Genomic DNA, 22,646 nt, shown 5'->3' on the forward strand with positions numbered 1-22,646 from the left:
GGTTTTGATGATTCTTTAGTCTCCATTTTGAGTGCTAATAACCATTTCTGGGGTGACAAGAAAAATCTCGTGACACCCATTATTAAAGTACTTGTAATTTTTTACTTTTCAAAGACAGGAAGAGTGTCTTCTCCATTTCTGCATTCCGAAGGTTGCAGAGTACAGTAGGAATCTAATAAATATTTACTGACAAATCTTGATGGGTCTTTTGGGAACGGACTCTGTGTAAGATAAAGAACCTCTGAGTTGAGAACTTTCACCATCTTTATCCTCTTTTTTTATCTCCTCCATAAACAAGCTCATGGAAAATGAAAGCCCCAGGAGGATCCAGCAGAGAACGCCACTGCCCGCTGCCCACATGTCCTGACTTGGAAGTGGGAGATGGGAGGCAGGATGAGGGGGAACCAGGCCTTGTAGGTCATCTCACTGCTGTTGGCCCAAGACCCTAACCCCACCTCCTTGACTTATCAGGAGCAGACTCTTCCTGGGGGTCCATTTAAGAAGTTCTGCTCTGGTAGAGGGTCTAGCTCTTCCCTGCAGGCAGAGGGCTCTGTTACCCCAGGGCCGACCCCAATGGTCACTCCTTCAAGTGCTTAAGGTCAACAGGGCTGCATGGAACAAACCTGAAGCCTGGCTGGGGAAATGAGTCCTCATGTGCCACCAGGGGGCACCAAGGCCATGGAAAACCCTGCTCAGACTGGAGGTTCCCAGATCCGCTGAGTTGGTACCGCTTGATGAGGAAGCACTATGCTAGCCTAGTGGCCTCGGAGTCAGACAGAGGTGGAATTGCATCATGGCTTGGCCATTGCCTAGCTACGTGACCTCTGAGCCTTGGGCTCATCTGTGATACGTCAGTACCGTTAATTGCCTCATCAGGTTGTGGGGAGGAGTATCTGAGATATTTCATATCTCATGAGGGGATGGTGCATTGTGGGAGTAAGTAAATAAGCTTTGTTAAATCTAAATAGAAGATTCAGATCGTTTCCTCAACTTGCTTACAATCTAGGTGAGGACACACATTAAAAAATAACTAATGATTCAGTGAAGGTGAGAGCCAAATGATTGCTACAGCCCCAGGCAGTCTTGTATGCGTGCGCATGAGGTTACAGGCCTGGCTTTACATAGCTGCTCTATAGAGCTGTGTTAAATGACATATCTACATGTTTTATTACACTTTTCTTTGGTATAAAAATTATAAAATGCAGTGAGGAAAAAAATATCTCCTGAAATCCTAGCCCTAACTGTGATGACATGAATCAAGTGAGCTAGGAGGAATAGGATGGGATTTGGATAAAGTAGAGATGGGAAAGTCATGTCACAAGGTTCACAAGAGTCTTGCCAGCTAAAGCAGCTCTCCAGGTGAGCTACCCAAAGGGGAGAGTGGGCGTCTAGTCCTCCCTCCTGATAGTGAACACACCTGTGAGCTGAGTCCTAGATCCGGAGCCTGAGTTCTGCTAATAACAACAATAAGACGATTAGCAGTTCATACACAGGAAGTGATGACTGTGTGCCAGGAGATCCACAGGCTTTATTAGTCCTCACAGCCTTTTTGAAATAGCTGCTGTCACTGTCCTCATTTTACAGTTAAAAAGTCCCGAGGCTCAGAAGATCAGTACTTGCTGAAGATCACCCTGCCGTGAGGGGTGCAGCCTCACCCTGACCGGCTTCTCTTGCTTCATCAGCAACCCAGCACCAGGAATGGGAGAGGGTTATAGAGTCCAGTCCAGATCTCATATCCGACCCTGCCAGCACCTTGATTTTGGACTTCTAAGCCTCCAGGACTGTGAGACAACACATTTCTGTTATTTAAGCCACTCAGTTTGTGGTGCTTTGTTAGGACAGCCTTGGAAAGCCAATGTACTCATATATCCATAAAGTCTGCAAGTCAAAGTCAATGTCAGTGATAGCACCAACATTTGGAAGCTCTTAATTAACAGGAAAACTGCTTGAGAGGGTCACCCTCCCAGAGGCAAAAGGATAGAGCAGATAATCTTTCCAGCTTGCTCCCAGCCTTGATACCAGGCTAAGATATTTTTCTTACATTGGCCAACAGTGGTGGCATGATCCACCTGACTGCGACCTTCTTGAGTCTGTTTTGTAGCCTTGTTTAGTGGCCTACCGAAGGTGCTTACTAAATATGTATAGAGGGGAGAATAGGCTCCTGGCCACTCTGATCCAAGCCTCTCCAAGCAATGAGTTGGGCTGTCAGTGGATGGTGGGTGAAGTTGGGCACTGTCTCCTAAAGTTTATGGCTGAGCCCCAGTTCCGTAAGACACAACCAAATTATATTTTAGATGACTCAGGGTTAGCTAAAGAAGTTCCAGTGTAGGAAGCTATTTTCCTGCTACTTTATTAATTTTGCTGTTGAGTATAAATGAGATGCAGACTTCTATATCCAAGTCTTCATTAGATGCCCAGTTAATGCAGCCATGAAGGATTGGAATGAAGCCCTTATGAATAAAAAAAAGATCAACTCAGTATAAAAAATTGTAGACCAAAGAAAAGAAAATTTAGTATAGCTGATAAAATACCCTTTCCTTAATTAGACTGTCTGCATCACACATCAAGTCAACCTTAATGCCGAGATTTATTGGCCTTGGACTTATGTAAATGAAATAAGTGCTTGAAAATGAATGAAAAAGAATTATCTACATTAGAATGTGTTTGCGATGCAGACCTGTGCAATGGTGCTTACAGCTTTTGCTGTGCATCACTGTCTGTCCCCTTACCCCTTAGTGGGTTTCATTTGTGGGGTGACAATATGTTCCATTGTCAGCAACCTCTGTGGAAAAATCCTTCTCGGACAGTGAAATATCTTTGTGTCTTATTTCACTGTCTATGAACTTAGTAAGGTGTTACTGGTCCTTCAGAGAAGAGAAGGTCGTGATAAAAAGATGACCCGCCTAAGATTTGTCCATCCTGTGTGGAGAGCAGAGCAGAAAGCTTGCGTGTGAACTGCCACCGTCTGTCTTGGAATCCCTGTTTCTCTTAAAGAGCTCGCCTACTATCACGACATTTAATTGCCCTCTTTCAAGAGTTTGGACAAATCCTCAAATGCCTTGATACCTTAGTTTTTTCCCACTATCAACATAAAAATAGTACCTACCTGCTCATGGTGGTGTGAGAATCTCATGGGACAGTGCGTGCAAAGCCCATGGCATAGTACCTGGGGCCATCGCAAACACTGGACAAATGTGAAAGCTGTCGTTGCTGTTGCTAGGACCCCAAGAAATGATAGCCAAGGCAAACTTGAACTAGACTACCCTTCAGGGTTTTTAGGTACAAGCAACAGAAGCTGACTCTGGCTTATAGGGCAGGAAAGGAAGTGTTAAAATGACATTGGGGAGCTTGTGGTTACCCAAACTGTTGGGGGTGGCTGGAGAGCTCAGTCTAAGCTTCCAGTGACAAAGCTCCAAAGCCCCGTGAGGAAAACACCCCTGGCACCCCTGCCACTGGCCTGACCGCACCCACAACCGCTTGCAATACCGACACCACTACTGAGGCAAGAACCTGGTCCTGTGACCCCTGTGCCCCTGCTCTGCTGCTGCCTTTGCCAGCAAAGTGGAATTTTCCCAGAGCCTCTGAATCGAAGTCTCGTGTTGGTAAATGTAAGCAGTGGAGCCTGGATCACGTGCCAAGCTTTAGATGCAAAGGAGGCTGGGAGGAGATGTTCTGTTTTCTGTGTCTGTTTTGAAAGTGCCCAGAGCACAGCAAAGGCATTCACATGGGCAGCACGGGCATTTCAAGGGTCCCCTGCAGAGGGCTCCTTGCTGTGCATGATGGGCACTCAGGGCACCCACAGTCCCTGCCACAGCTTCGGGAGCAACTGGGCATGTCCCACTCCCTGGCAAAGGGAGAGGAGGGCTGTCAGCCCTCTCTTCTGCCTGAGTCCAGTCACTTTGTGCTCCAAGAGATAAAGGCCATAAAATGCATCTCAGAGCCTGCTAGTCTGCCAACTTCATGCTGTGGCCTCACTGGCTCTGCAGTTCCGTTTTATAGATTTCTCCCTCCTAGCTGGCCAAATTCTATGCTGAGAGCAATAGCAAGTCAAGCAGAGCTTCCTCACTCAAAGAGCTTGTGTTTTGTATGCTAGAAATAATGGAAAAAACCCACGCTCTGTTTTGGAGATGAGAAACTTTTCAGACTGATGATCATTACCAGTAACAACCTGTATGTTTGGCCCTGCCCGGGCTGGCATTCCCCATTCCAGGCACCAGATCCTAAGGTGAGGACTCAGCGGGGCAGGTGTCAGGCCTCCCCATGCCTTTCAGGGAGGGGGGCTGCTTCTGGGAGGAGGAGAAGTGAGGGAGATCAGTGGAAACACCAAACCCTCAGGGTCAAGGCCTTTTCAGAATCTGAGTGTGTTGTCTTTACCCTCATGGTGTCTAGAAAAGCACGTGGCACACAGAAGGTGCTCACTCCATGTTTGTTCTAGTAGAGAAGGAGCCCCCCGTGGACATCTAGGAAATAGACCCTCCGCAAACCTCGTCTGTGCATTATTCTACGTCCCAAGGAACCAGTAGAAACAGGGGCAGTCAAAAGTGCCAATAGTAGTGCGAGTGGTGGACAGTCTACCTAACTGCTATGGCTCTCCCCTCTCTAGGCCTCAGTTTTAATATCTGTAAACTTGGTCAGTTTCTCACTCAAGAACATTGCATTTATTCACACTTAAAGATGAAAAAATTAACATTTACCAAGCACATCCATTCTCATGCATTATCTCATTTGAATCTCATCCTGTGAGCGATCTCCATCCCATTTTGTGGATGAAGTAGATGAGGTCTAGAGACATCAAGGAACTTGTCAAAGTCATAGAACTTGAAAGTGTCCATGGCCTTGGGACTTCAAAACTAGGGCTGGCCAGTCTCTAGCATGTAGAGCTCAGATGCGTCAATCCCTCTGCACCTGACTTCTCAACCAGTTTAGACAACACAGGCCTGTGAGCCAGTCCCATGAACTGGCCAAGGGCTGCCTCCTCCTCTCCCTCCCAGCAGTGGGAGGACTGGTCCCTGTGCCTTTAGACACCATGCGGTAAATCAATCGTCACATTAATTCTGGGCCATCGGCGTTTCCCCCCAGGAGAAAGTCAGAGGCAAGGAGACTAATGTCTCATTGATGTTTTCAGTTGCCAAAGGGGCAGTAAGATGGACGTAATCCCATCTGTCAAGGTGGAGAAGAGCCGATCTGCAAGCAGCACGGATTACTTTAAGGCAATAACAGTTTATCACTCTCTGGACAAGCGAATATGAAATTGGGACTAACCTCCTTTATGAGTTGATAGAAACATCCATCAGCAAAGGGAATGTCTGAGGAAACGAGCAGCAAGTTCTCTGGCCTTTTTCCTACTTATCCTTTCCCTAAACTTTATGTTTTTTTACATATGGACATCCATACAAACAGGACATAATCCACTCTTGACCCACAAGAAGTAGCTAACATTTATTGAGGATTGATTATTGGCAGATGCCTATACTAAATGTTTAATGTTTATTATCCAGCAGCTTTCTGAGGTGTTCTTATTAGTACCATTTTACAGATGTGGAAACTGAGGCTCAGAGATGTTGAGTGACTTGCTCAAGGTTACTCAGCTAGTGAAAGAGCGAAATCAGATGCAGTCTGGCCGACCCTGAGCCTACCCTCAACCATACACAGTACATGTAGATTATTCAGCCTGAAAATGAATAAAGCCTTGAAGACCAGCCAGCCTTGCTTCAAGACCCCCATGCCTTCTCTCCACTCCACTCACTCCTTCCTTGGTTAACCCTTTAGGGAGCCCTGCTGACCTCGAGGGGGATGTGCCCTGTACTAGGTGTAGAGGCGGAGCCAAGGCCGAGGGGCTGGAATGCCTGGAGGCCTCAGTCAGGGTGTCTGGACAGTTGGGGCTGGAAGAGGGGTGGAGGGCTGGGCCACGGAAGCCGTGGTCTCAGCACGGTCAGGGCTCAGGCTCTCCTGGGGCTCCCGGTGGTTACTCCTGTGCCTGAATTGCCAGTGGAGGAGAGGTGAGGTCAGCGACAGTCTCTCAGCCAGTTGGAACTGGGACATCGAGTGTCCAGCTGCAGTGCAGGCTGCTGTGGTCACTGAGAGCCTGAGACGAGTTCATGGCCATAGGTTAGGAAGTTCAGGTCAGGAAGGCCTGCAGACCACCACAGTGCGATTTTACAAAACCGAGAAGGAATGTGCAAACCTGAGATCCTCAGGAAATGCAAATCTCGTCTTAAATTTGGATTCTTTGCTTCAACGAGGGGCAGAGGCACCCTCCAGAGTGAAGAGCCTCAAGAGAGGGGCTTAGGCACCGGCCTTGGCTGGGGATACGTGACGTCAAAGCGAAGATCACTCGAGGCTGCAGTTTTTATCCGCTGTGGCCAGAAGTAAGTTTCCTAATTAATACCACTTTGGCTGCGACAGAGGTGGCTGCTCTGTCTAGGGCTTGTTTGCGGCTTATCCCTGTGATCGATGCTGGTAACATTTAGAGTCTGTCAGGGAGATATTTCATGGATGTCCCACACGGTGGTGTGGAGACAGCCAGGAAATGCGATTTCCTGGTGAAGACGGAATCAGAATCAGAGATGAATCTGAAGTGTTGATGGAAAGGTCCAGGCTTCAGGTAGGGGAAGGGGTTGAGGTGGAGGCGGCGGCTTGAGAGGTGCTGGACTGACCTGGAGGTATAGTGGAGACCAATCTCGAAGGGCCGTGAAGAGAAACAACATATGAGAGGCAAGAAGCTTTTTTCCTGGGCTTTCTCATGTAACTGGTGTCGCCCATAGACTTTGCTGTCTAAGACACATAAAGGGAAGCAAACAAGAAGGAAATTACTCTTCTTGCCGTTCCTGGAGTCTGCAATGTGTCCCCAAACCTCCATTTCTACATACCAAAAGCCTACCCATGGATCGTGAGGCTGATCTCAAAAGTGGAAAGGCTCCGAATTCTCCAACTCGAAGTGATCTTCACCCTGACATCTGTAGCACTTTGTACGTTACTGTCAAAGCATAATGTTCAAACAGTTAGAAACATAGCTTCCATAAACTATGCAATAGACAGGTTTCAAAGATTTAGTAACTCGTGAATGAGAGAACCAGTAAGATGGAAAAGTTGGTTCAAGGAGCATTTTGAGGAACTGGATATTGATAAGCATTAAAATGGAAATGTCTGAGTAAAATTTCTAGGTTAAACAAAACTGGTCGCCCTCACTTATATGGCCACATGATTTTTGACCAGAGTACCACGATCATTGAATGAGGAAAAGACAGTCTTTTTAAACAAAAGGTGCTGGGAAAATGGAATATCCACACGCAAAAGAATGAAGCTGGATTCTTACCTTAGACCACACACAAAACTTAACTCAAAGTGGATCAAAGACTTCAATGTAAGAGCTAGAACTATAAAACTCTTAAAAGAGAACACAAAGGGAAAGGATTTGGCAATGATTTCTTGGATCTGATGCCAAAAGCACAATAGATAAATTGAATTACATCAAAATTAAACAACTTTTGTTTATGACAGGACACCATGAAGAGAGTGAAAAGACAACCCACAGAATGGGAGAAAACAGTTGCAAATCATGTATCTGGGAAGGGGTTAGTACTAAGAATATATAAAGAACTCCTACAGGTCAACGACCAAAACAGACGAACAATCTGATTTAAAAAAGAACTTGAATAGACATTTCTCCAAAGGAGATATAAGAATGACCAATAGCACGTGAAAAGATGCTCATTTCACTAGTCATAGGGAAATGTGAATCAAAACCACAGTGAGATACCACCTCAAACCCATGAAGATGAAACAAATGAAAAATTATGAGTGCTGGCCAGGGTATGGAGAAATTGGAACCCTTGCGCATCATTGGTGGGAATGTAAAATGGTGCAGCCACTGTGGAAAACAGTGTGGTGGTTCTGCAAAAAAAAAAAAATTAAACAGAATTATATAATCCAGCAATTCCACTTCTGGGTATATATCCAAAGGAACTGAAATCAGGCTCTCACAATATTGTTCACAATGGCCAAAAGCCGAAGCAACCCAAGTGTCCATCAACAGATGAATGGATAGGCAAAATGTGATATATACATACAATGGAACATTAGTCAGCCTCCAAAAGGAAAGAAACTCTGACACATGTTACAACAGAAATGAACTTTAAGGGCATTTATGCTACGTGAAATAAACCAGTCACTAAGACAAATACTATATGAATCCACTTACACGGGGTACCGAGAGCAGTCAGATTCATAGAGACAGGAAGTAGAATGGGGGTGGTCGCCAGGGGCTGGGGGGAGGCGGAACGGGGAGTTATGTTTTAATGGGTACAGAGTTTCGGTTTTGCGAGATGAAAAGAGTTCTGGAGATGGGTGGTGGTGATGGTTGCACAACTACGTGGATGGACTTAATGACAGTGCGCTGCACACTTAAACATGGTTATGATGGTAAAATTTTATGTGTATTTACCACAATTACAAAATAAAACAAAACTGGTTAATGTCCTATAGGGCAATTCGATAATCAATCTTGGGTATGTTATATCTTTACAGGACACGATCTACATGTTAATATGTAATTTCACAGAGTCTGAGCCCTTGATTAATGGTAAACAGCCCAGTCAAACAGAGATACGTTCCTCTAGGTGATTAAATAATCCTTGGGTGGGCTTGTGAAACAACGGCCAAATGATGCTGGAAGGACGGACTACCCTCTCGTGGCCTTATTTCCAGGATTTGGATGATTGGCATTGTTTTTTTAACGTGGCAATCATTTGTGTCCTTGTCTTCCCCACTAGTCCCTCAGGGACGGGGCTCTGTCCCACTCGTCTTTGCCACCTCACTTTGTTCTGGTTTGTTGACGAGAACTGCAGAGAGCGAGTTGGGAGCAGCAGACACTGTTTTCATTGTGTCTGCGGCCGTGATTGGTCCTGTGATTCAAATGGCAGCCTTGCCTCTGAGTCGCGGGCACTGAAGATGCTGTCTAACCTCCGGGTTTCCTTCCAGCTCTAAAATGCTCAGATTCCACGTTGGTCCAGTTACCCACACAAGAAAAGAGTTTCTCAGACTCCTTTCGAAGTAGTCGATGCAGACACATAAATAATCACACAAAGAATAAATGAAGAGGCTCTTTCAGGCACATGCGACACACAGGCATTTTTTTCCCCTTGCTTTTCTTGGAAGAGTCACCCTTGGTGCCACGTGACATCTATGGCCCTGGCTCCCCAGCGGGGAGGTGGATGAGGTTGTGCTGCTTTGTAGCTCTGCTGGAGAGGGAACAGCTGTTGTTCACTGGTTACAGAAGTGCCCCCTCCCAGAAGCCGGGGGCCCTGGGGGAAGGTACGCAGCCTCCAAGTCTGCCTTCGAGAAAGGAGCAAGTTACTGTCTTATTACGTATTCATGAGACTCTTATTACTGTTTTCAATTAATTTCTTGACAGCTTCTGGCCATTCCTCCTCTTGTTTTTCTTAGGACAGGAGGACTCTGGGTGATCCATTAGGAAGGTGAAATGATGTGTCTAGCTGGGAGATCTGGGGAGCTCTTGCTGAAATTAACTCAAGCACTTTGGAGCAAGATTTACACTGTGGGACGGAGCCAGGACTGCTCTTTTTGGCAGGCACTGCTGGACCACTGGGAATGTGGCCACTGTTTCCCATGGTGTGCAATGTCCCCAAAGGCCGTTAGAGCCATGCTCGGCCCCATCCCAGTGTCCCTCTGTGTCCCCGATTGTGGGACTCACTGACTCTCAGGCGAATCCATCTATCCGCCCTCTCCCAGTCCAACCTGGCTCCCCAGTTGCCAGCACATACACAGTGCTTCAGAGAGAACGTGCATCCTCTCCAAATCCTCGGTCTCAACAGAGGAAACCCAAATCTCTTCCTAACGTCACAGCCATCTTTTGCTGGCTGCTAAGCCCCCTTGTTCTGAAAACACTAACCAACCACCGTAAAAGCTATAGGCCTGGCTTCTCTGTCTAAGCATGCACTATCTAGGTAACTTAGGGAGAGTAAACAGAGGCCCAGGGAAGATGAATAATTTGTCCAAGGACACAAGCTGAAAAGAGACAGAATGATCTCTTCTCGGCCTTTTGGCTAAGATTAAGTATAGCGAGAGACAGAATGAGGATCTGAGCATAGTTAGACATAATCCCCAAACTCATGTTTGCTTTTTCTTTTTTTAAATTTTCCCTTGTCTGCCTTTTTATAATGATTTAAAAGTAACATTTCCTTCATTTGCTATTACAAAAGGAACACATGCTCAAAGAGAACACTTTGAAAATGTAGAAAAATATGAAGACAAATGAACCACCAAAACAAACGAATAAAACGAAACCCAAGGTCATTAGCAATTTCTCCTTGCCAGGATAAAATATCAACATTTAGTTCCTTTCTTTGTAATCCTTTCCTCTTTGAGTGTGTGTGTGTGTGTGTGCGCACGCGCACGCACAGCCACGCACATGTGCGGAGTGGAATCGCAGTGTTCATTCTCTCTCGTCCCCAGCATTTCCCACTTGACGATATAATGATGACATTTTCCCACATCGATAAACGATCTTTAGTTTAACGCTCTCGTCCTGGGCAGGTTCTGCCCCACTTTGCTTTCTTCTGGGTCCAGTCATGTGCCTCCTTTCTGGGCTGCACCCCAGGGGACACCGAAGCCCTTTCCAGCAGATCGAGCTGGTTTGTACCCAAGGGACTGCTTTGCAAGTGACACTTATCTCCTTTTCTGTGAAGATGCCAAACTGCATTCAGCGTGGGCCTGGGATCTTGTTCAAAGACAGGGACAGGGAAGAAGGAGAGGGAGACCGCGCACCTGTGGTGGCGTGCCCTCCCCAGAAGATGCGCCCAAAGGCAGTGCCGCGCGGCCCCCTCTGCCACCTCCGTTGCTTTAGACCCAGAGGGTTGTGTGTGGGGACGAAGCATCTTCCAGTCAAGGTGGCTGACCCCTTGCCACCACTCCACTCCCTGCTTCCTATAGGGAGTCAGCCCTTGGCCTTTGGGAAGCAGTTCTCAAAGTGACGTTGGCGTGGGCATGGCGGGCACACCGACCTCGAGACCTTAAGGCCTGAAGGTGCTAGGTCTTATTTTGCTCAGAGCTGAAAAAAGAGGGTAATGTTTACCCACTGTGAGAGGGTAAACATTAACGGGAAAAATGAAGAGTATTTCATTGTTTGGGGGAAATCCTGAGAGTCGATAGGAATCATCTTGGCCTGTGTGTGTGTCGCATAGCCTCTGCCCAGGATGGCCAGGGCAGGGTGACCTCCCTAGCAAGCACTGGCATCCCAGGGGACAGGGTCTCCAGGGCTCGGCCCTGGCCTCTTTGCCAGGATTAAAAAAAAAAGTTGATTTCACAAAGCCCCGGGGATGAGGAGAGCGTCGATGAGTTATAACCCTGTTCCCATATCGTCAACGATCCGTAGCTCTCCAAGGAAGGCCGGGTGATCTGGCGAGGGGCTGAAGGCATTGCTAGGATGCATTTCTGTAACAGAGGCAAAAACGCCACTGGGCCTCTCACTGGGAGTTCAAACTCCCTTGACCTTGAGCCCGTGGTGTTTATCTCATTGATATTTTCCTGTATAAATGGGTTCTTTCTGAGTAGAGTGCCCTGGTTAGAAAAGAGGTGGCCCAAGTATCAGCGTGTTCCCACCGTATACTCGTGGCAGACACCACCGACCGGCACTGGCTCCCTCTCCCTGGGAACCCGGAGATGGCTTCTGGCTCAGTCTCGATGCGTGTCTCTCAGCAGCCGTGACTACCGGTCATCGCTGGCCTGTGGAATAAAGCCCTTCGCTTCCTCGAATTAGTTTATAATCATAGGCAGGGGCTGTATGCCAGGTTCCTACTGGACAAAATACTTAGAGGCCCTCAAGTCCCCTCAAGTCAATGGAGGAAGTTGTGCCAATGAAAGCCAAAGAGTCTTTTTCTGGTCCTACCATTTTCTGATTTAAGAGCAGGTGTGTCTCTGATCCCATCGCCACAAGCAGCCTCCTCTCTTGCCTGTTTCTGATCTAGCCTGGGATTCTCCCCACCTTTGAGAGGGGAGCTCAAAATGGGGACCGAGGGGGCCCTTCCTCCTGAGGGCAGGCAAAGGGCAGAGCTCTGTCCCTGGTGCCACATAGCTGGCCCATGTCCTTGGGTCATGTGACACTCGGCCACCCTGCTACCCAAGACCGCCCCCCCACCCCCCGCCACCTTAAAGAATCCAGGTGTACTGCTCCAAACCCGAAAAGGCATGTTTAATAATTAAAGTCTATGTGGGGGGGGGGGAAGAGGGAAGTGTAAATGTCCCTGTGCTGGAAAAGGTCCCCAATCTGCCACCAAAATTATTATCTGTTTTTAATTTAATTGCTTTTATTTATTTTAATGAAATATTTCAAATGCATAAAAGTGCACGAATTAAAGAATACTATTAAAACAATCATCACCCAAGCACTCTCTGCAGCTTCAGAAATGGAAAGATGATTCTTTAACGAGAAGACGAGGGTGATTTAGCTCCTGAGCTGGGCTGGGGGCTCCCGAGGGTCTCTAGGAGGATGCGGCTGACATATTTTAGTGGGAAATTGGCCCGTGCAGATTTATCATGCAATATGAAGCTTCAGCTGTCAGTGTTCCCACAGGAGCTTCCATTTATTGCCTTGTTCTGTCAACACCAGGCGGAAAAAATACCCCTTCCTGTTGGTGAGCCCCTGGCTCCGAGTCCTGACCGGCCTTGCGGGCAGGCGGCCCCCACCGCTGTCTGCTGATGCTCCATCGACACCGTTGTTCAGACCATCCTGAGTTTTTTTCCCCCCCAAGCGTTTCCATAGCTCATCCTATGTGAAAGATCATGGAGCTCAGTGGCTCTGCTGCTCTTTTACAGGGACCGGCAAATAACCATTTTCTTCCTTGCGGCCACTCAGACCACGGTCCCCCAGTAAATCTTTTGGGTTTGTAATAGCAGAGCACAGAGGGTGCGGGAGGGCTGGGTCAGGCCTGCACTCACATTAGCTTTTCCAGGTGGACAGGCCCCTACTATGGGAAGACGAATTGGCTGTGCTTCCGAGAGACGGATGGGGCTGGGCAAGCTTTCTGAGGTTTAGCTTCTGAGTGATTCGCTCTCACTGGGGACCTGGGCTTTGCTCCACAGTTTGGTGGGCTACGACCTTGCTGCTGTCGGCAAGTATAAAAGCTGCCCTTGAAGAAGCCTTATCACAGTCGTTATTATTATAATGACCATCCAGACGCTGCATACTAAACGTCCCTGGCAGTAGTCCACTCCAAAGCACAGCCCACTATGCTGTTCTCCTGCTCGAAACCCCTCGGGGGCCCCCATCACCTTGGACTTGATTAAAAGTACAAGTTTGGGCACTCAGGGCCTCCACCAGCTCCCACCTGCTTGCAGACACAATCTGGTCATTCACTCCTGATTGCATTAAATTTTTGCTTTAAACACTGAACTGGATTCATCCAGCCCACATCCCCTCCCCACTCAAATCAGGGTGTGCTCATTCCCAGGATGCTTTTCAACTGCCCCCACCTCCCAACCTGCCTAACCCTCCACCCACCAAGGACAGTCTATGCTCAGAGAGGCCATGCGGACAGCTCTATTGTGGGAGAACTGTCACACTTGTCCAGGTGGCTGTCTCTCAAGCCCAGGGACTGAGACTCTGGTCTTGAGCACCGTGCCTTCACATGGTAATCCCTGATAAGAGTCTATCAAGTGGACTGGTCTTGCGGCCGCCCCTCAGCCTGAGGTCCTGTCTCTAGCCCTGGCTGCCTTCTATGCTCTGCAGGAGCCGCTAACCAGCCCCCCAGCTCCCAGAGAGCAGGCTCCTCAGTGTTGTCGATTCAGTCAACAAGGACTGAGCACTGTCAGCCTAGGTGGCTAGGGGAAGAAGGCGCTCATATTTTCATGGGGGCATGTAGAAACAGTGACGACAAAACCTCGTGAGAGAAGTTGAAGAAAAAGTGCCAGAGGAGCCCAGAGGAGGGTGCTGCAGACTCTCTGGTGCTCCCTCCCAGCCTCCCTCCCGGGCCCCTCCCTCAGCCTTCCCCAGGCCCCCCAGTCCCTCAGCCCCTGCCACACAGGCTCTAGGAAATGGCAGCCACACCAAAGTATCTACCTTTCCACTGATGTCGACTCCTGAGTACTCAGCTCCAGCCTCTCTCTGAGGGTCAGAGAGGTTAAGTAACTTGCCCAAGGCCACACAGCAAGAAGCAGCAGAGAAGGAGCTGCTCTGGCACTCTGCTGTACTTCTCCAAATCTGTTCTTTGCTCGGGGCATCCATTTGCTCCTCAAGTCCACGCCCCTTCTTCTCCGCCCCACTCTGTGTCCTGGAGACTGACCTCTGGGATTGGCATCAGTGGGCTCCTGTGCTGGCTGGACTTCAGATGGGCTTGGCTAGTAGGGAGCTTTCAGAAGACTGGAGGAAAGGAGGAAAGTGAAACTAGGCATTTATTCCTCTGGAATGTTCCCAGTGAGGTCACCTGGCTTGGCTGTCCCTTGGCCAAAAGGTCACAGATCCTCTCAAGAAACCTTCCCTACAAAATTCTCTTCTTTTGGTCCAGGTAACTGTCCTCCCCTTTGCCTTCCGGCCCGCAGGGCGCCCCACTCTGTCGTTGCGAGCCCCGGGGTCCTGCCTTAGCCCTTGTGTTTGCCCTACACCATGCCCAAACATTCGCGAGAAAACCTTCTGTGCATTATCCTAACTCGAGTGGGCCTCTTTGCCCTCCAGTTCTGGGGCACCTTCCTGCTCAGCTGGGGGCAATTAGAGCTCAAGGAGGCTGACTGTCTCCCCTTCGGCCATTAGCAAGGCAGCACCAGGGTTGTTTATGGCCCCTGTCACATCAAAGACATCGCTGGCCTCCCTAGAGGAGAACCACTAAGTTAATGAATGAGAGAGATTTCTGGTGCCTGAGGGATCCTCTTATGGGAAGAAGAAATCCATCCCAGACAGGAATGTTCAGAAATGTATTAGAAATATCCAACCAAGGGCACGTAGTAACCCCATGCTTCTTTTTGCTGTGACTTCATGACTAGAAAGGCAGAGGGCTCTGAGTGTGTCCTTGGAGAGAAGACCCCAGTAATACCGCCTCCAGTGAGGGGCTCCACCTCAGCAGGAGAGCCTGGGGGACTGGGCTCTCCTTTCTGGAACTGTCTCCATGTGTTGGACAGAACATTCAAGACCATTCACTCAGTGGTCCTCCAACAAGTCAAAGCATGAGCTGAAGGTGGAGCTGCTCTATGAGACAGGATGGGGAGCCCTTTGGTGGGCTTCCCTAGCCATGGGAGGTTCCCCTTCCTCCCAACACAGTCCCTGAGGCAGCCTCAGAAAACCCCTTATTGTAGAGGAGGAAGGCAAAGTCTCAAGATGCTGAGTGACATCTTGGCTTGGTTCTCCAGAGAGCAGAGCCTGAGGCAAAGACGTGGTTGCTGGTGGTTTCTCTGGGAGGTGAATCCATCAAACAGGAGGGAGGAGTGGGGAGAGGGAGGCGGGGAAGGAGGGAATGCCAGTAAAGAATGTGTTCTCTCTTTGGGGGCTGGATTCTTCCAGGGCCTCCCATGCCCTTGGTTGATCGGCCCTGGGATAGGAGTGGCGATTAACTCCCTGTGCTTGCAGGCCGAGTTCCTGCAGTGCAGAGAAGGCCTTGGGACCTCAAGTGGGGGAAAAAACGGCCTTCTGCAACTAGACTCCATCAGCACAGGTAAATCTGAGCTTACATGGAACTTTGTACCACAGCTACCCCTGAAATTAGAGATGGGCCCAGGGCACGTGATGGCCCCAGTGGCGCCTGCTACAAAGGACTTATCCTAGGTCCGGAAAGTCAGTGAACTGGGCCCAGGAGCCAAGAGCTCCACGAGCAAGAATAACACAGGAGGTTTATACATATGCATGTGGATATACAAGATCCGACACAGGCTTAAAAGCACAGACATATATTCTCTCTCTTTCTCTCTCTCTCTCTCTCTCTCTCCTCTCTCTCCTCTCTCTCTCTCTCTCTCTCTCTCTCTCACACACACACACACACATCATTCACTTGACTCCTAGTATTTGAAATGATTATGGAAATAAAGACCAAATGAGAAAAGCAGAGGCTATTTATTCCGAGTTTGCTACAGCAAGGGAGTCAGCCGTCATCACCTGCATCTTGGTAGTGACTCACGGGAGGGCAGAGGAGTGAGCAAGCTCTACAGTGGGAGACAGGAAGTCTTCAGGGGGCCCTGACCGGAGGCTGTGGGCCTGGAGAGGCTGTGGGCAGCCTAACTAGAAGGGGGCATCTGTGTGATTCGTTAGAGGAGCATGTTTGGCTTCCTCTAGTTGGTCCCAGGTTGGGAGCAGGGCACAATGAGGGAAGTTACTAACCAAGTCCCGGCCATGGGGGCTGATTGTTTATAGGTGTTATTGTTCGGCTAGAGAGGATGGTCTGACTTCCTATAAGTCTGACTTCTGGCAGGCTGGCTTCCTGGGCTGGTTATGGGCCAGAGTTCTATTTTTATGTCTGGTCTGGCCGTTGTCCATTTGTATATTCAGTCTCTTAAGATCTTAAAAGCTACCAAAGGCAGGAATCACCTCGATGGGCTCCCTGCCAGATCGGTAAGCCATAGGGCCTCTTCGAACACACATAGCAATGAGAAGCTCCCTGCCTCTATGGCGGCCCATTCCCTTCTCTACTGGCATAGTCCTTCTTGTCTCGGGCTAAAATCTTTTTCTCTGTAATTTCCACATCTAATGGATGTGGTTAGGAGCAGGCATTTAAAGTCAGGTTTGGGGTCAGGTTCTAGCCCTGTCACTGACCATCTGTTTGACCTCAGCTGAGAAATGGAGGAATGCTATTTCCTCGGGACTGCTGTAAGAATTAAATCAGATAAGGCACGTAGACGGATCAACGGTGGGTCCTTACAGCGGCAGGTTGCCACCACGTCTGCTTTTTCAGGCTAAGAAGCCCCTCCACCTCTCCCTCACATGCTTGGTTGCCATTTAGACGTGCCTACAACAGCTTGCCCAGTCTCTGGTTGAAAACGGGCCTGCGGTAAGGCAGGGGGACAGTGTGGGTTCTGTGACTCTGCCACCTAGAGCTTGAGGGTCTGGAAGCTGATGGGTGACAAGGTGGTGGCAAGAGGACGACTCGTGGGCTGTCTGTGGAGGAAGGTGGTCAACCGATGAGCACTCAGGACTTTTGGACCTGAGAGTTGGTGGGGCAGATGGCACAGGAAATTATCCTGTCAATCCTCCAGGCAGGAAGATGTCAGTTCATAGACAGAGGTGGTGAAGACAGGAAGGAGGGTGGGTCTGAGTTCCGGGGGGAGGGGCGTCCACGTGACAGGATGAAATGACTGATGGAAGCAGGGAGATTCAGGAATGGAGGAGACTCCCAGGCCGGGCTACCGAGCGTGCCGTGGCGCCGCTCACCGAGCTGGGTGCCAGAGACGCCGGAGGAAGGACGGGCGACCATGCTTCGCGGCCGTGCAACGGCTCTGAGCGCCTTCCCTGGACGCAGCGTGAGTCGGTTACTTCTTGGTCCCTTGCAGAAGGGCGCGGGTGTGACATGCGGGCTCGGCCCACGTGAGCCTTCAGCAGCAATGAAACAACGCGGAGAAAGAGGCTCCACGTGGGGCCGGACGCGGGCAGCAGATCAGACTTGGGAGGAACTTCCCTCCTTAGGCAATTCGTGGTGTGGCTCTGGGTGTTGTTCTCAGCAACATCCTGTTTCTCAAGACTCCAACCATTCAGTGAGCTACTTAATAGTCTTTCTTCAACTCCCTTTTTGCTTGGGCTGCACAGACTGGGTTGTGTTATTCGCAAATAAGAACCCTGAGGGGATTTAGGGATGAGGGTGTAAAAAGGCAAGCTGCAGGAGAGGAGCGTGAGGATGTGAGCTGCCAGTGGGGTATCAGTGTGCGACATCTAAGGGGCTGTTGGCTATAGGGGGCCAGGAGCCTGGGGTCGGGACACAGATCTGGGATCATTAAGCGTTTAGGTGGCCGCGAAGTTCCTTCGGGTGCGTGTGGAGAGACGGGAGAGTATCGAGTGTGTAACCCTGGGCGACAGTCCCGTTTAGGGGATGGGGAGGCGCAGAGGAAACTCAGGAGGAGACGGACAAAGGGAAAGGACTTAGAGAAGATGATGGCATGCGAAGCGAGAGAGAAGAATGTAAAGGAAGAGTAGTCACCTGGGCCAAAATCTGCCAAAGTGTGAGACGGGGACTGACAATGACAGTTGGTAGTCGGTATTTAGAAGGACAAGGGCGACTCAGAGAAGGTAGACTCCCTGGTGTGGTGTCGGGATAACTGCGGGTTACCCGGTCCAGGCTGTTGGGGTGTTTATTTTCAGGTACCTGATCCTCTCTGATGCTATTGCAAGGTGCCTTGTCTTTAATGACCTCTTCAACTTACTCGCAGAGTCAAGAGGTTTTGCGATCCTTGGAAACCCAGTTAGACGGTAGGGATCGAAGTAACTTGAGTGGAGACTCGAGTTTTAAAGACTGATGGGAACCTGTGGTCTTTGTTTTTTTTAAAATCCCAAGGGTCTGAAGACGTGGCAGAGGGGGCGTGTGCTGTGTGTGGGTTAGGCAGACTCGGAGACCCAGGATGGAGCCTGCCTGGGTCGGGATGAGGAGCCAGCTCTTCCCGTGACCCTCAGTGGGGTGTGGCCCTGCTCTCCTAGTCCTGTTGTCCGTCTGCCCCAGAGACTCCACTCTCTTCCTGTTCTAGTTGGCTGCTCCCCTTCCTCTTCCTCCTTCTCTGCCCCTTCCTGCTTTGCTGTCTTCTTCTTTCTGACTGTTTTTTTTTTTTTTTCTTAAATGTGTCCAGTTTAAGGTGCTCTCTTTCAGGTAGCCCGAACTTACGACCCTACCCCTCACTAAACCGAGACTTTTCTCTAAGACTCCTCACTCTGCTTCAGGAGTTTTTAGCTGTTTTTGTACCAGGCACCCCTTTGCAGCCCACAACTCCTGGTCAGAGTAATGTTTTTAAATGCATAAAATAAAATATGGCTGATTACAAAGGAGATAAATGATGTTGAAATATAGTCATCAAAATTTATATTAAAAACAAATTTGTGACATAGTAACATACATGCTTTTTTATTAATACATCAAGTAACTCAGTCTAGCTGTAGGCCTGATGGTGACCATGATTTCATCATAATGACGAGCAGAAATGCTTTGAACTATTTGCAGTAACAGTGGTATGATAGTAAAACATTTGCAATTTCTCCTGGTGACAAAGACACAGGTACTATTAATACTTCTGTGTTTGTGGCCTACAGTTAGAAGAACATCTTAAAATTCAGTTAAAAGTTAATGAGAATGAAGATGCAATCGTTTTTTCTACCTAAGTTCACAGATCTTCTGAGTTCTGTGCGTGACTCCTTGGGGGCTGTGACCCCAGGTTAGGGACCCCTGGTCTGGATGCTCGAGTTTCCATTGTCTGATCGTTTCTTTCTTGCTTCAGATCTTCCTTAAATGAGTCAGAGTCAACTCCTGTTTTATCCTTAGAAGGAAGCACTAATAAAGTGGTTACGTTTTGTCACACTCGGGCAGGAAGGAGCAGGGAGGACCCTGAACAGGCACCCCCTTTTTCTAGTTCACAGAACAGCGGCCTCATAATGGAGCTGGAATGGGAGTCAGACCCTCTCGGAGTCTAACTTATTCCAAAGATGAGGGTGAATGATCTTGAGGGACTACACACGGTCAGGGCCGACCCAGACCTGGGCCTCCATCCCAGGGTTTGCCCTGTGTCTATGAGGGTGGCCCTTGCTCTTGACACACGCACACACGCATGCACGCACACATCATGCACATGCACATGCACAGGACCTTACAGCACCCACCTATACCACCATCCACAGCATACATGCACACCGCGTGCGGGACACGCCTGTCATGCACACCGCTTTGCCACCACGCATATACTGCATGGGACACACACAGCCATGCACACCGCGGCGCTTTGCAGCGCGCACACACATGCAGGGCACGCACATGCATGCACACGGGTGTGCACGCACACACACACTCTTGGAAAAGGGTGGCGTCGGCATAAGCTAACGCGAGGAGCAGGGTCAGGCCCTTCGCCTTGTTCCCCCTCCGGGGAAGCCGGTTTGTCCTTAGCACTCGTCACCATTTTTTCCCCACTTTTCACTGCTCGCTTCACCGCTGACCTCCTTTCTTTGTCTCTGGTGCCTGCTTAGTCCAGGGCCTTCCTCTCAACCCCACTTTCCATTTCTGCACATCTGTCAGCCAACGAGTAACTCTGCTTTGGCCCAGTTGTGTCAAGAATGGCACTGAAACCCGCCCGCACGCAGGAACAGGAGGGCTCTGAGTGCTAGGGAGGCTTAGGACCCACCAGCCGTGAGCTCCGGGCCTGACGTGTGGAAGACACTTGGCGAATGCCCCCTTAATTGAGTTATCGGGTAAAGAAGCCCTAAATCTCTCCAAAATCTCTTCCAGGATTGTCACCAAGCCACCATCTATCCCTCACCTTCTTCTAATTAAACTGGGATGTCCTCAAACACCGGTGTTTAAGAAAACGCTTTCAATCAGTGTTATTGGTTCTGTTTCAAACAGTATTTCTTGTACCCATGATTCACGCCGTGGTGTGAGAGAATTCGTTTCGTGTGTTGCGTGTTGTGGGGAGATGCTGACAAGGGAGGGGTGAGAACGGGAGGTGGAGGGGAGCGGGGGTGCTGGCTGGACAATCGGCCATCAGCTACCATTGCCTCTTGGAAGGCGCCCTAGGTGAGGTGGGGCTGTCTGTGCAGGGCACCCACAGGGCTGCTTCTGTGAGCTCCTCTGAGCACCCTCCCTCGGTCACCTAAGTTCCTGACAGGTGGGAGTGGTCCTTTGGTTCCCCCGTTGTGTGCCTGGCTCTGCCACAGTGTTCAGGTGGGCTGTACAGACTTATTATTTTGATTCTCGCTTTGCAGGAGAATTTTATATTAAGGCAGACAGGCTCAGCTTTCTTTTTGTTTTTTTTTGTTTTTGATAAAAAATGCCAATAGTTAGCAAATGCTGCTATGCGCCAGCCGCTGTACCAAGCACTTCACATGCATCATCTCACTTTTCTCCCCATGTGGCCAGAGAGATGTTTTCAAAGTGTAAATCATATCCTGCCCCTGTCCTGCCCCGAACCCTCCAAGGCTTCCCATCAGTGCAGTCAGGTCCCCACCACGTCCCATAAGGCTGGCAGGGCATGGCCCCCGGCTCCCGCCCTCACCACATCCCCTCCCCCCTCTCCCCACCGCCTGCCCTCCAGACTCCCTGCAGCTCCTGGAACTGCACCTCCCCAGGGCCTTTGCACCTCCGCAGGGTTCTTCCCCCGGCTCTGCCCAGCTCCCTCCTCCACTTTTTTAGGCCTTTACCAGTGTCTTTTCAGAGAGACCCTCACTCCATCTAAAATAACTAGCCTGTCACACTCTGTTGTCAGTCTTCGCTGCCTTCTTTTTTAATAGCACTCGGCGTGCCTAGCCATTTTATCACGAATCAATTTGTTTATCTATTGCCTGTCTCCGTCCCTTCATGTAATCAAAGTTACATGAAGGCAGGGGCTTTGTTTTGTTCACTGCTCGATTTCTAGGACCAAGAATGGTGCCTCTGATATAGCAGTCATAAATAAATATATAGTCAGCGAGGAAATAAATAAACGGGAGAATATTCACAAAACCTGACGGTACAGGGGCTGCTATTTCCTCCATGCTATAGATGAGGAATCTGAGGCTGAGAGAGATCAACACTGTCCTCAGGGTCATGAAACGAATGCCACCTGGGGTCATAAGTCAAAGTGTCTGCATCTGGGGCCTAGCTCTAGCCGGCTCTCTCTGCACTCTTGAATCGACGTTTCTCTGTGGGAACCCTCTTCCCCTGAGAGACGCCAAGAAAAAAGCATTTCGTAGATGACCCTGTTTGGGAGATACTACAAACGTGTTTCCCTACTTGGTGTTTCAAATGCTTATTAGTATATGAAAGGCCCTGAAAAGTCCTGCAGTGAAAAAGCTGGCTGAACTTGAGTAATAAGTGTTTCCCGAAGCTTTGACTGTAGAAATGTTTATGTATTTATCTGTGTGTGCAGCACCTAGTAGCATGGCCTTTGTTGCTGTGGAGAGAAGTCAGCTCTGACCCAGGGTCCTGGGAGGGTGGGGACCAGGGTCTCCCCTCCCAGCAGGAGGGCCCACGTCCAGCGTCAACCTCCCACCAGACTGGCATCTGAGCCCGTGGTGTTTGTTTGCCCATTCTCGTGTTCGCCCCTGAAACAGGAAGGCGGCAGCATGGCTCCTGGGACTTTTTGGCCGCACCCCAGCCCAAGCACGCTTCTCTGCAGGGGCCTGTGGCGGGCTCGTCTCCTGCCCTTCGGTTCCTGTACCAAGCGGTGCTTGGTCTTTGTCCTGAGCCTGCTGGAGAGCAAGTCCTTATGTGTGCGTCTCAGGAGCACCCGCCTGGCAAGCCTGGCCTTGTTTTCTGCCTCATGTCTCCCGTCGACACTTCAACCTTCCAGAGCACCAGGGACACGGCCCTACCCGCCATGTCCTCTCAGCTGCCCACTCCATGCTGAGCCGACTGTAACTGCCCAGGTCATTCCTGTTGGCTTGGGAACGATGGTCCTGCACATTATGTGGTTTAGTGCGGGGGGGTTGGGGTGGGCGTGGGGGGAGGATAACCAGCTACGTTGTAAATCCCTTAATTCATTACCAAAGTCCT

The 22,646-nt window shown here is 49.5% G+C and overlaps 1 long non-coding RNA gene across 1 annotated transcript; it reads right to left on the reverse strand.

The window, feature by feature from the left end:
- Positions 1-6,720: 6,720 nt before the first annotated feature.
- On the reverse strand, positions 6,721-14,526 carry LOC120585008 (uncharacterized). Its single transcript, XR_005648189.1, has 3 exons — positions 14,075-14,526; positions 6,870-6,976; positions 6,721-6,774 (listed from the first exon to the last, which is right to left on the reverse strand). It is a non-coding gene; the product is annotated as an uncharacterized LOC120585008 (long non-coding RNA).
- Between the last annotated feature and the right edge of the window lie 8,120 nt (positions 14,527-22,646).

Source organism: Pteropus medius, unplaced genomic scaffold, assembly GCF_902729225.1.
Source record: "Pteropus medius unplaced genomic scaffold, Ma_sr-lr_union100, whole genome shotgun sequence".
NCBI classification, from domain to species: domain Eukaryota; kingdom Metazoa; phylum Chordata; class Mammalia; order Chiroptera; family Pteropodidae; genus Pteropus; species Pteropus medius.